A 13,106-nucleotide genomic window follows, 5' to 3' on the forward strand; every position below is an offset into this window, starting at 1 on the left:
TAATGGTAAGGGATACAGTGATTTTTACTTCCCTTCCTCTGAGTTCTCATGTGATACCCTAGTACTGAAAAGGACAGGGGTTTGATTTGTGCTGACTTGTCTCCTGAATTCACGGCTCATCATGTCTATGCTGGATGGTACAGGGAAAAATCTCAGCTTCCATGTTGTCCTGTGTATGTAGTGTCCTCACTTTCGGCTGAAGGGACTGGTGTTGTCACTGTCCTGGCTATCACTGTAGAGGTGATCATGTCAGATGGAGGATCTGCAAAAAGAGTTGTGGGAGATACAAGTCTGACTGCACCAAAGTCCTTAAATGTCTGTTTGTGTGCTAACCCCTTCTTCCAGCAGCAGACACTTCTACAACAGTAGTTACAGGTTTGGGTAAAGGCTTCTTAGAGCCAATCAGATGCTCCATGGCATGGAGAGCAAAGTCGCAGAGCTGGTGAGTGCTGCTTAACATGAGTGTTTTGCACGAGATGGGTGCAGAGGCTCTGTCAAGTGAGTTAGCAGATGTGTCTTGTAGAATGATGATCTCTGGGGTCACGCTGTGTATGTCTGGCCATTGGGAGCTTTGAGCCATTGCTGCTGCTCTTAACTAGTCATGTCTGAGGCTTGATCTGGTGGCTTCCTTTGGGTTGGATGGAATGTCAAGCCACCTCCAGGCCTCTTGCTGTCTGCAGGGTGGTGCTGAAGTGCTCTTTGTAGCTCTGCTCTCACCTGCTCCTCTGTGCCGTTTGCTGCAGGCCTGTCAGCATGCAGAGGCAGCACACCCTACCTGCAGGACTCTGCCTGTCTGGAAGTATAAGATAAATTGGAACCACTTTCTCTAGTTTAATTTTGGGATCTGCATTTCTTGAGGAGTGCCTGACTTGAAGCCAGCTGCGCAGGAAGCCAGGATGCCGCCAGGACTTGTGCAGCTGTGCTGGCAGGAGGCTGGCTGTGCTGTGAGGCAGGCAGGCTGTTCCTCTGGGCCCGCAACCAGCTCCTGGCTCAGCCTGGGCAGGTTCTGCCTCTGTGCTTCAGTTTCCCTTCCCCATGGTGGATGTTTGGAGCTGTGACAAGTTTGCTGACCTGGTGTGGTGCTTGCTGTCCAGTGAGTGATCAAAATGAAAATAGCGCCCTTGAACCTGGCTTCCTCTACCCTCCAACTGGGGAGGCTGTGCTGTGTCCTATCTTGTGCTGCAGGACCCTGGAGATGTGGGGCTGCTTCCCTTGTGACTTCTGTTCCTGCAGTGGGCATCACAGAGTACTGTACTGTGGTCAGCCCTCTCCTTGGGGAAGGCTCTGTCCCAGTGAGCCCAAGGACTGTGTGATCACAGGGGAAACCATCACCCTGGTGATGTGTCCTCCAAACTGGGTGCTCAGACCCAGCTCCCAGTGCTCCTGGCCGAGTCCTGTGCTGGAGTACGGAGAGCAGTGGAAGTGGCTGTAGAACAGGGCTTCAGAAACTGAGGGTGAGGAGCCAGAGGGCAGTTAATGTATAGCTGGGGTGCTCCATGTGAGCTGGGAGCCAGCAGCTGATGTGCTGGTGCTGGCCCTGTGCTGAGCAGCTGTCTGCCTGGTCTTCTAGCCCTGAGGGGGCTGACCTCGAATGGGAGAGTCTGAGGGCTGGCTCTCTTACAGTGAGTGCTTTCCACGAGCCTGGATGCAGCTTAGTTCCTTGTTGATCTGGCAAGGCTGCCTGTAAGGTGATGGTGCTGCTCTGCACAAAGCTGATTACAGGTCTATTTTGTAAATGAGGTGGGTGGATTTCTGCTTAAGAGGAACCTCAGCTATAAATCTGTTGTCTCACTCCTGCTTCTGGGTAGGTCTTTGGGTGCCCTGCTACATCCATGGAGATTTTTTTGTTAGTTTCCTTTCATGAAACAGGAGGGAGAACTCAGTTACTTCTGGGGTTTGAAGTAAACGCTGCTAGGCAGGAGAGGAGAGTGTGAGTGGTAGCAGGAGCCATCTGCAAGATTGCTTCCTTGAAAATGCCTGCTGTGCTGTGGAAATGGCCAGTGGCTGCTTCTCACCACTGTGCCTGGTGGAGCAGCTCAGAGGCTGCTTGCTGTATGGCTCAGCATTTCAGACCCATCCCTTCATGAAGGCAGCTTCCCTCTAAAACTCCTCTGTGGTTTTGCCTTTCAGGTTGTCTCATCTCCAGCACTAACCAGCAATACCATCTGCAATGGAGAGCGCAGAGCGGGGAGAAGGGGACATGTTGCTCTATGGGGAAACAGAAGATGATGATGTCAGGTGAGTCCTGTCCCACAATGTGGCACAGACAGTATTGGGTAAGGCAGGGGACCTTCCAGGTTAGGGGGTGTGATCTTTCTCCTCATCAGAAAAGGGGTGGGGGACTCCAACAGCTGATTAATCAAATATATATGTGCTGTAAATTTGTTTAATCAAAGTTTTTCAGCAGTGATGGGAAGGAGCAATCTGGCTAAAGCTGGCAGCAAGCTGTTGGTGTTTTTTTAGTCTCTCCTATTACTTGGCGCTCAGAAATGCTTTGACCATTTGGCAGTTGTGTTTGTGCCTTGCTGGCCAAGGCGAGCCAGTTTTCCATGATTTGCTGGGCAGACTCATGTGATGGCAGGTTCTTGGTTTGAAAGATGACCCTAGAGGTGAACTATGCTCCAGTGAGCTGCCCCTCTTGCCTTTGCAGAATGCCCACTGGTTTAGGCGAGACTGTTGTCTTGGAGGTTAGTTTAAGCAATGAATTCACACACACATGCTCTGAAAGTCGAGGCTTCAGACTTGGGAAGAGTGAGCAGGATGCTTCCCAGAATACCTAGGTATTCTGTGCTGGTTGACTTCAGTTTCATGCCTGCCTGGCTGCCTGGCCACTGGTGGCTCTGGAGTGTCTGTGTCTCTTGCAGCTATCTGTAACAGACTAGTCAGAAAACCTGGTCAGTGTCATTTCCAGAGTGGACTGATCTTAGGCTGTAAACTGTCTGGGACTCTTGTGGAAGTCTTTGACCCTAAACTGTCATCAGACCTGGGGAAAAGGGGGGGTATCTGCTGGGAGGATGGGCTGTGGGAAGGGTCTGGTCTGGCCTCAGAAGGAGGGATCCTGGTGGATGGGAAGGAGGTGACCACTGATGAAGCTCTTCTCTGTCAGGTCTATTGCAGGTACTGTGTGTGTATGGGGACCTCCTAGCAAAGCCTTCTGCCACATGTGGTGAATTGTCAGGAACGTGGCATAGTTTTCTTGCCTGGCTTTCACATCATTTTTCCTCACCCACCTTCTTGTGCAAGAGCCGACTTTGTTATGTGAAAAGGACAGGGCTCGCCTTAATTGCCTTTTTAGTAAATGTTTTTACCCTCAGCGTACCGTGTATTTGTCTCTCAAATACACACTTCATCCCTGAAAAAACTTCAGTCCTACTCACCAGTCTTAATATGGGAAAATAAGTAAGATCCCTTCCCAGCTTTTTAACTCTCTTTTAGGTACGACTTGCATTTACAGTCAAAGCTTTTGTAATCAATTATTACATCTTCAGTTAATGCGGTGTCACAGTTCAGTGGATGTAAATTGCAGTCATTCAAATAACACTGTGTCGTAAATAACTGTTTAGTATTTAAACACGGTGAATTTTAGGCACTGAAAGTGTCTCCATCCTCCTGTCTTTGTCATCCTTAAAGTTTGCACCAGGGCAGTCTCTGCGTAATGCAGAAAGATGACATAAATACTGCATCTGTGCTCTCAGGGTTTGAAGGTAACTGCTTTGTGGGGGCTTGGCACTTCCTTGTTGCTGCCATTGACAAACTGAGATGTCTCTTGTAATTCTGAAACTTTCCTCAGATGATGAGAAAAGGATTAAAAATCTTTTATGGCCTTCCAGACCACAAGGATATTTCTGACATTCACTGTAATTCCCTGACAGAAGTCATTCAATCCCCTGCTTCATTACTCCGTAATCAAAGGCAGCCTTCCCAAGCTTGCACCGGTGCTGCTGTGTGCCGGTGATGTCGTGTTGCCAGCCAGTTCTGTTTGTATACATTCATGTGTTTTCTTGCCTTCCTAATGCAGGCTCATTTGTCTTGGAAAACGCATTGCTTTCATTTTTATTTCCCGTGGGTAGTAACAGCTATGAGAAACACTTCCAAAGCTGCAGAAGAAGCAAACCAAACCCAACTTTTCAACTAAGGTACTGATTTGCTTTTTAAGGTAAAGAAAGGAGCAGGTATGTTACTGGCGTTGTACAAATCTTGTCTTGCCAATATACATCATGTGATCCCTGATTGAGCTTCAGAACACACTGCTTATAAATTCACTGTGACAGTGAAATGATCAGCAGCACTATGGGTCATCCTTTGCAGCTACCACCGCATTGATTTGTGTGCTGCCTGAAAACATAGCCTCTGTAGGTTTATTCTGAAAAGCTGTGCTGCAGATGTTTACGTACCTTCTCGCATCTTGCATCTGAAAAGAGAGCTGTTTTCTTACACAGGCACAGTTCCGTGCATACACGTATTTCGGAACATATTCCTTGTCTTAATGCTATGTCTTGAGTGGGTGTGATGCATGGCTAATGCAGTAGTGAAAGTATATGAACCTGTAACAAATGGTTATCAGCGCACCTCTGGCTATGGTCATGTGCCCAGCGCTGTTGCTTTTGCTTTATTGACTTTTTCCCTCATTAAAACCCTGTTAGGTCATTTAGATGAGTGACCTCCTATTTCACAAATGGGTTAAAGCAGAAGTGCTTTTTCATTGGCAGGCATCTGGAGCTGCTGCATATCGGTGTGGGAAACTGTGTGGGGAAAAAAAAGGGAAAACTAAGGGGGAAAGCAGGGGAGCTTGAGCAGCTCCCGTGTTTGAGAGTGGGATTGGTGCCGGGGCAGGCAGGCAAGTGGGAAGAGACATGCTGACAGAGGCGACTGAGGGCTTGCTGGACCCTCACTGGACAAACCATTTTATGCCTCTATGCAAACGCCTGTAGCACGGGGAAGAAACAAGAGGAATTACAGATGTGTGCATATCTACCGGGGTATAATATAATACGCATCAAATAAACATGGTGGGATGGCTCCTATGACCGGAGTGTTGGAATGGAAGGTTACAGGCTCTTTACAAAAGACAGGCCTGGCACGGGGGGGAGGGGGAGTTGCTATTTAAGTTAGGGAAAGGCTGGAGGGTATGGAACTCTGTCTGGGGACAGGTAAGCAGTTAACAGAGAGTTTGTGGGTCAGGATTAAAGGGAGAACAGTGATGTGAGACATTACTGTGGGGATCTGTTGCATACCGCCTGTTCAAGAGGAATCTGCAGATGCAGCACTCTACAGACAGATAGGAACAGCCTCATGCTCGCAGGCCCTTGTTCTCATGGGGGACTTCAACCACCCTGATATCTGTTGGGAGGGACGGTATGGCCTGGCACAAGCAATCCAGGAGGTTCCTTGACTGTGTGGAAGACAACTTCCTTCTGCAAGTAATAGAGGAGCCCACAAGGGGAAGTGCCATGCTTGACCTCGTGCTCACCAACAGGGAAGGGCTCGTTGGAAGCGTGACGCTCCAGGGCAGCCTTGGATGCAGCGATCATGAGAAGGTCGAATTTGAGATCCTCAGGACAGCGAGAAGAGCTTGCAGCAAGCTCACTGCCCTAGACTTCAAGGGAGCAGACTTTGGCCTTTTCAGGAACCTGCTTAGTAAGGTTCCATGGGATGTAGCCCTAGAGGGCAGGGGGGCAGACGCTGGGACTGGGAGAATGGAGACCTTGGGCCCACTGTAGGAGAGGATCTGGTCTGAGACCATCTTAAGAACCTGAACCTACACAAGTCCATGGGACCTGATGAAATCCATTACTGGGTCCTGAAGGAGCTGGCGAATGAAGTTGCTAAGTCACTGTCCGTCATATTTGAAAAATCATGGCAGTCAGGTGAAGTTCCTGACAACTGGAAAAAGGGAAATATAACCCCCATTTTCAAGAAGGGGAAAATGGATGACCTAGGGAATTACAGACCAGTCAGTCTCACCTCTGTGCCTGGCAAAATCCTGGAGCAGATTCTCCTGGAAGGCATGCTAAGGCACATGAAAAAAACAAGGTGCTTGGTGACAGCCAGCATGGCTTCACTAAGGGGAAATCCTGCCTGACCAATTTGGTGGCCTTCTATGACGGGGCTACGGAACTGTTGGACAGGGGTAGAGCAGCTGATGTCATCTACCTGGACTTGTGCAAAGCGTTTGACACTGTCCTGTGTGACATCCTTCTCTAAATTGGAGAGACATCAGTTTGATAGCTGGACGACTCGGTGGATAAAGAACTGGCAGGATGGCTGCATGCAAAGAGTTGTGGTCAATGGTTCAATGTCTGGCTGGAGACCAGTAATGAGTGGTGTCCCTCAGGGATTGGTGTTGGGGCTGGTCTTGTTCAATGTCTTTGTCGGTGACATGGACAGTGGGATTGAGTGCGCCCCCAGCAAGTTTGCCGATGACACCAAGCTGTGTGGTTCGGCTGATACACTGGAGGGAAGGAATGCCATGCAGAGGGACCTTGACACGCTTGTGAGGTGGGCTGATGCCAGCCTCATGAAGTTTAACCATGCCAAGTGCAAAGTCCTGCACCTGTGTCGGAGCAATTCCAGGCACAGCTACAGGTTGGGCAGAGAAGAGATTCAAAGCAGCCCTGAGGAGAAGGACCTGGGGGTGATGGTCGATGAGAAAATGAGCCGGCTTCAGTGTGGCTCGCAGCCCAGAAAGCCAACCGTATCCTGGGCTGCATCAAAAGGAACATGACCAGCAGGTCGGAGGAGGTGATCCTGCCCCTCTACTCTGCTCTTGTGAGACCTCACTTGGAGTATTGTGTGCAGTTCTGGTGTTCTCAACATAAAAAGGACATGGAACTGTTGGAACAAGTCCAGAGGAGGACCACGAGGATGATCAGGGGCTGGAGCACCTCCCATATGAAGGTAGTCTGAGAAAGTTGGGGCTGTTCAGCCTGGAGAAGAGAAGGCTGCGTGGAGACCTCATAGCAGCCTTCCAGTATCTGAAGGGGGTCTATAGGGATGCTGAGGAGGGACTCTTCATTAGGGACTGTAGTGACAGGACAAGCGGTAACAGGTTAAAACTTAACCAGGGGAAGTTTAGATTGGATATAAGGAAGAAGTTCTTTCCTGTAAGGGTGGTGAGGCACTGGAATGGGTTGCCTAGGGGAGCTGTGAATGCTCCATTCCTGGCGGTGTTAAAGGCCAGGTTGGACAGAACCTTGGGTGGCATGGCTTAATGTGAGGTGTCCCTGCCAATGGCAGGGGGGTTGGAACTAGATGATCATCCTTTCCAGCCCTAACTATTATATGATTCTGTGATTTGTATAAAGCAATATTAATTAATCACAATGATTTAACATTAATGGTAGACAAAAGCCTGAACCTCACTCGGTTCTTATGTGGGGAGCCAAAAGAAGGTTTAACCCATAACTGTTTAGAAGTTATACAATACCATACCAAGATTCAGGAGGTTTTAATGGAAGAGGCCCTCCCGGAAGGTGAAAGGATGAATCAAGCCTTGAAACAAACTTTAACTAATGATTGAGACGCAAATCTCCTGGGTAAAGTGTTTGCCTTGAGCATTGTTACGGGTTTGAACACAACCCAGATTGCGTTTAGGGGTATCTCCTTACGAAATGATGTTTGGATTCGCTTTTATGACAATCCAAAAGGAGACCGCTACTTATGAAGGAGGAGAGGCGAGTATCAGAAGACACATCACCACAGTAGCTCAGACTGCAACGTTTAAGATCAAAAGGATGGATTCCTCAGATAATGTCTTTAGACTTTAAAATTCGTAACATTAACCCTGGGGAGTGGCTATTGATTAAGACCTGGAGAGAGCAACCTTTAACTCCACGATGGGAAAGTCCCTTTCAGGTATTGCTGACAACGGAAGCTGTGGATGGACCAGAAAAAGAAGATGGACCGATGCCAGCAGGATTAAAGGACCTGTGGCAGAACCTGTGGAGTGGACTGTTGTATCTGCGCCAGGTGACACCAAACTGATTCTCAAGAAGAGGACTATGTAGTAATATATAGGTGATAACTCGCGAATACAGGGAGGCAAAAGGTTAAGGGCGAGTTTATGACTGATTTCAAATTCCTTCGTGGGATACTTAGAGGAAACTCCGGTTTTCTTCCTGGGGAGGTAATATTCCCCAGTTTGAGGGATCTGAATTACATTATTCAGATAAACAAGAGGAACTGGCTCTGGCTTGTGATGCTGTAATAGAGGAACGAGAGCCTTCACCAAGGTATGTATATATTGTGTCTAAGACACCCCAATACAAGACACACTAGTTGGGTGTTCTGTCAGTTTAAGACTTGTAAACAGAAGTGATATTGCAGCTCCCATAATAGATACCTGCTTTGTAAGCTGTGTTGTAAAAATTCACCCCAGATTGAATATAGACAGCCATTACGGGATGCTGACGTACTTACTCTCCTCTGTGGCTGAGAGTTACTGGTACCATTAGAGTGGGAGGTAACCGAAGATAGGTGGGAATCCACTATAAGGGGCTGTGAATAAAGTCTGCGTGAAAGTTGAATAGGAGAAAATAAGATGGCCGAGGGCAAGCCCAGGTTGGCCTCTATGCCTGCCACCGAGAAGCACAAACATGCCTCGGCTGTGGGCAGCAACCCCACAGGCCTAAGGGGTGGAGGTATATGTCATACTGGACCTCTGATCGTCTTATGGCTCCTGTCCCTGTCACGAGTACGAGCCTCCTCTGATTGCACAGAATGTATAAAGACTGCTTTGAGTGGCCACTTGACCATGCAAACTTTAATCTATCACACCCATTATCAATGCAGTGGAACCCCACTCGAGATGCGCACCCATAACAATACAGAGTATGCTAGATGTAATGTTGAAGGCAAGATAATATGTTACGATCCTAAAGCGAAAGTAAAGGAATGGTGGTTGGAAGTGCAGTCCCTGGGGAAAGACGGAATAGTAGTAGGGCGAGCTGAAATTACCAGCGTAAATAGCCCAGCAAGTGTAATCTTTGATGCTTGTGAAGCAATAGACAGTGGCAAGTGGGTAGGAGGATGTGGAAGTATGGAATGGGTGTGAACCTACTCCCATGATCGAAAATATATGTGCTCCTCTTGGAGGTACAAATACAAATGGCAAGTTCTGATTGTACAAGGAACTGGAATTAGTGTACTTCTTGGACCTGTGCTATTTGGTCCACAGATTATACCCCAGGAAAGTATACCCAGAGACGACAGGAGTGAGGACATTGAGTAGTTAAGCTAGAGAGGCTGACAGCCCCAAACGAGTGCAGGAGAGACCAGTGTAACCCACTGAACTTAACCATAAATAAACCCAGAACCTGGAATGAGGATTGGAAAATGACCGAACACACTTTTGGCCTGCAGATTGAGAGCACTGGGTCAGACCCAGGAACTCTAATCTGTATTAAGATCTAGGAAGCTGTACACTCAACAAGGAGGAGGAATGACTGTTCTTTCTATCATGAAATGGAAACTGGGGCCAAATATGAAATTCCTACGATTGCCAGAAATTTATTTGCGAACTTGGTAGAAAATAGAGAAAAAGTTCTCAATATAAGTAATTGTTATGTTTGTGGGGGTACCAATATGGGGGAACAATGGCCTCGGGAGTCGAAGGAAATTAGTATTACTGACAATAATATATGGAACTCAAGCAAAGTCCAGAGAGCAAAACAGTGGGTGCCACAGAGGAGTATCATTGGTCAAAACTGTTGGCAAAAGCCCCCTGGGAGACAAGGGATAAAGCCAGTGGGGGATTTAACTTGTGAAAACAATAGAATTCGGAATGAAACCAGCAAGAAAATGGACAACTTGTGGCCATCCTTCAGATATTGCAGGTGGAGGGAAAAATTGGGACTTCAAATAAAAATCCTGGGGATAAGTGGGAAGCTCCAGAAGGACTATATTGGATCTGTGGTAAATGTGCATACTCTGAATTACCTGGGAATTGGACCGGAACATGTGTTTTGGGAACCATCTGGCCAAGTTTCTTTTTATTAGCAATATGCAGGGGGGAACGATTAGGGGTGCCAGTCTATTGGGATGTATCTGAAATATCCCAGGTAAAAAGGGACCTACAGATTGGAAACTGGAAAGATGATCAGTGGCCCCTGGAGCGAATTATTGCATACTACGATCCCGCCTCCCGGGCTGAGGATGGATCCTCGGGATACTGGCCTCCTGTATACATATATATGCTAAATTGCATAATTAGGTTTCAAGCAGTCCTAGAAATTGTGACTAACAAAACTGGTGGTGCATTAACCATCTTAGCCAAACAGAACAGCAGAATTTGCACAGCAGTATCAAAATTGCTTAGCCCTGGATTACCTTTCAGCCCAGGAAGGGGGGTGTGTGGGAAATTCAATCTATCCAACTGTTGTTTACAGGTAGATGACGAAGGAAAAGCTATCGAAAAGATAATGACTGAAATGAAAAAGGTCGCACATGTTCCGTTCAAACCTGGAAAGGGTTTAACTTGGATATACAAAAATGGTGGAACGATAACTGGTGGAACTCTGGGGGGCTAAGAGGAATCCTGCTGGGTTTTCTTTTATTAGTAACTGTTATACTCGCTGTACCTTGCGTTGTTCCCTTGATGAGTAGAATGGTCCATAGGACCATGGGGCAATTACGGTTTGAAATAATTAACTCTTGAGGGAACAGAATAAAAAATTAGAATGTTAAAAATTCGGTCTTGTGATGATCCATTTGAGGAGGCAAGACTGATCTTCGAAAAAAATGAGCGAATGAGAAAAGCCAGACATGGAAATCATGGCTCAAGCCAAACAGATTAAGAAAAAGGGGGGAATTGTGATAAACACATAAATGTACCATAGGCGTTGCTATGTGGATATAACTGTATGAGTTTGCAAAGCTCGCTAAAGACACAAGATCAGACAACAAGTTGAAAATGGCCAGAACTCTTGAGCAAAATGGAGTCACATAGCAAAAGAATTTGTAAAGGTAAAAGAAAAGGGGGGGGAGCTTGATATGAGGAAAGCTAGTGCCTGGAAAATATAGGGTCAAAGTTCTTTTAGCTTAACTTCTTTTGAAGAACAATATTTGTGTTGTAAGTCTATGGTGAGATAGCAGAATTTAGTGGCCCCACTAAACCTGAGTGAATTACTTCACACCATCCTACTTACCAGTTCAATTGGAGACAGTGCCTCCCAAACATCTGTGAGCTTGGGATATTCCTTGTCTGCCCATCCTGCAATAAATTTTGTGCGAAGGTCACACTGGTCTAAATCTTTGCCAGCTGTCAGAAAAGTCACAGATGTGGCTGGTTTCAGCTAGTTTTGTTATTACTGGGGCATCCAACTGTGCCAAAGGTGAAAAGTGCACCATGAGGAACACTGCTTACTGCATCTTGAAGACCCCTGCCCACATGAGGAAGACTGCTTACTTCATTCTCAAGACCCCTGCCCACAGTCACGGCAGAGCAGTGTGCAGACACCAAGAGGAGGAGATTTATGGTAATACCTTCCTGGAGTTAGTTTTAATATTCCCCACCTATAGGTGGGAATTACGAATATGTATACGGCTGTGGCATATCAAAGACGAACTCCAGTTCTGGTGAAATCTGAAGACCTTTATTTCCCATCTCACATCCCTTTTATTGTCTACTAAGTGATAAGTAGTAACTTTTTACTCTTTTAGTCCCTTATCATTCCGATTTAGCAAAACTACTAAGGGTTACAAATATTCACACTGTTTGGTCTGTCTTTGAAATGCACATCCTGCTTTATCTTGCAAATCACCTGCTTTGTTTTGTTAACCTATCTTTACTTGTCGTTGATCTCTTTGCAGTTCCCAAGGGTTAGGCCTGACCAGGGCATTGACACCTGGTATTTTCTTTACCACTCCCAAGGCTTAAGCCAGACCAGGGCCTGGATCCATTTTGTTAACTATTTCTCTCCGTCACCCACATCTCCCCCTTTCTGTTTTACAAAAAGACAGCTTTTATAGATTTATGATGTACTTTTGCCAAAGTTTCTATATTCTCCATTAACTGTTGTAGCAAACAAGGCACACAGATTAGCATACCTAAAAAGATTTAACAAAATAACCCAAACAAGGCACACAGATTAGGATACCTAAAAAGACTAACAAAATGATTAAGATAGGGGAAAGCCATCCTGTAATGCTCAAGCCAGAAAACGCTTTGTTCAACCAATTCAGTCCCTTATCTTCCTGAAGGTGTGCTGTCCTTGTTATTAAGTCCAGAATGCTTTTATGGATGATCTGATAGATTCATGCAGCACATACCATCAAAATCTTCACACCCATGGTCTTGAGCTAACAATAAAAATCAACAGCATTTCTGTTCCATAGTGAGGCGTGCCTCATAGAATCACTGTCTCAAAGCAACCCTGTTATCCAGTGGTACCCTTTCCAGGCTTAAATGTTCCCACTCTATTACTAGTGGCAGGAAAGTCCAGTTGTGATATGCGCGCGCACAGATGCGTTCTCCGTTGACTGGTTCTCCAAAAAGAGACTGGTTAACTTTGTACAGTTCCCACGGGTTAACTTCAAACCAGCAATGAATCGGGATCTATCTTCATTTGCAGCCGTTGTTTGTATGAATGGACGGGTACATCACGTGGGGATCCATCAGGCTCGTCGACCTGTGGAGAACACAAGCATAGCCTCTTCCCCAAGTTATTAACTTATAAGGACCTTCCCAGTTATGATTTTCCAAAGACATTATGGTTACTATAAAGGGTTCTTCCCCTGGTATCAGATCTGAGCCTACATGGGTTATTGCAGAAAAATGCCTAATCACTGGGGGGACATTTGTGCCCATCTGTAAATCATAACTGTATAATATAGAAAATTTAAGACAAACAATGCTTTATTGATTCATGCATTTGGGGTCTCCCCTGTCATTCCCCCATTTTTCTTTTACTAAAAGTTTGTTGCGTTTTGGTGGGTTTTTTTAACAATTTGGTGTGCCTTCTCTATCACTACTTGACCTCTGTAATTAACATAACCACCCACTACTCCAGGCAGCATTATTTCAGTAAGATTAGTCTGACTGGAAGTCACTTGAACCTTTATAACATGTGGCATACCCGTGAATCCTACACACCATATCACAGGTCAGA

Source organism: Neopsephotus bourkii, unplaced genomic scaffold (assembly GCF_033783945.1).
Source record: "Neopsephotus bourkii isolate Nb327-2 ecotype Australia unplaced genomic scaffold, CSIRO-AGI_Nbou_v1 NB_940, whole genome shotgun sequence".
In the NCBI taxonomy this organism is placed as follows: Eukaryota; Metazoa; Chordata; class Aves; order Psittaciformes; family Psittacidae; genus Neopsephotus; species Neopsephotus bourkii.